The following is a 1,442-nucleotide window of genomic DNA, read 5'->3' as shown; positions in this document are numbered from 1 at the left end:
TTTTGAGAAGTTTTTGCTATAGGGCATATGTGCTAGCCAGAAAGACAGAGAGAGACAGAGAGATAGAAAGTGAGAAATCACCTCCCAGGGGGGATGGCCATGCTGCAATCCCTTCTCCTCCATTCTCCTCTTGGGATCCTGGGCACTCATACACATGCGCCCAGCATGAGTTTAAGCCACCAGGTCCAGGACTTGAATCAGGGTTGACTACATGGGAGTCCAGCGACATAGCCACTACGCTAACTGCTGGTCCCCATGACCTTTGACAGCTCTGAAAGACAAGATAATGGCTTTGGAAGCAGTCCAGCAACACCACCCATTTAAAAATGTAAAAATAAAAATCTGGGGGCCGGCAGGTGGCACGGTGGTTAAGGTGCTGGACTCCCACATGGCCAACTGTGGTTTGAGTTTCGGACCTGGCAACTTGCTTTCTCACTTTCTGTCTCTCCCTGTCTCTCTGGTTCTGTAGGCGTCACTTTCTTGAGGACTTATCTGTTTAAACCAGAGATTATACCTCACCTGGAGCAAGAACAGCTTTGCATGATGAAGAGTCCTCCCAAAATGTGTGTCTGGGTAAGAACCTGCAGCTGAGAGTTCTCAGAGCTGAGAGTGCTCTGGTGAGCACGTGCCCTATGGCAAATTAAGGAAAAATAAAATTATGGGACCAGCAATTGGCATAATGGGTATGTCGCTCGCTGGACTCCCATGTAGTCGACCGCAGTTCGAGTTCTGGACCCGGTGGCTTAAACTCATGCGGGCGCTTGTTCGTGCATGCCCAAGATCCCAAGAGAAGAAGGGAGGAGAAGGGATTGCTGCCATCCCCCCGGGGCTGATTTCTTGCTTTCTGTCTCTCTGTCTCTCTGTGTCTTTCTGGTGAGAACATGCGCCCTTATAGCAAAAACCTCTCCAAAAATAAATTAAAAAATAAAAATCTGTTACACAATAAAAGGGAAATATTCTTTCTCCGCTTAGTAAGATTTTTAGACACTCTGGCCTCTGAACTTTAGACCCAAACTCATAAAACACTTCGAGAACCCCACAGTCTTGAACATCTCAGGAGGTAAAGACCCCACCACAATGGGCTTTGTGAGACTACAGATTGCCCTTACTAATGACAGAAGTTCCTGTAGTTCTCCGGGGTTACATTTCTATGCAGATTTCTCTGGGAAAGAGCCACGTTCACAGCCACATCCTTGAAGATCTCTAAAATGTCAAGCACACTCCTTCCCAATGACCCATGAGAACAGCACCTACGGTCAAAGTGTTGGTGAAGGCTGAAGTGTGCAGCACTGAAAAAAAGAGGGAGGAAATGACGCAGGGTTCGGAAAGCCTGAAGTCCAAACTTCCTGTATCTTTCCTCCCTTCTCCTCCTACTCCCAAGCTCCAATATTAATTTTGTTTTTCAACTGGAAACTAAAACCTTCACCACTGGCAGTGGAAAG

Source organism: Tupaia chinensis, unplaced genomic scaffold (assembly GCF_000334495.1).
Source record: "Tupaia chinensis unplaced genomic scaffold, TupChi_1.0 Scaffold000067_1, whole genome shotgun sequence".
In the NCBI taxonomy this organism is placed as follows: Eukaryota; Metazoa; Chordata; class Mammalia; order Scandentia; family Tupaiidae; genus Tupaia; species Tupaia belangeri.
Note: the sequence above shows the minus strand (reverse complement) of the source record.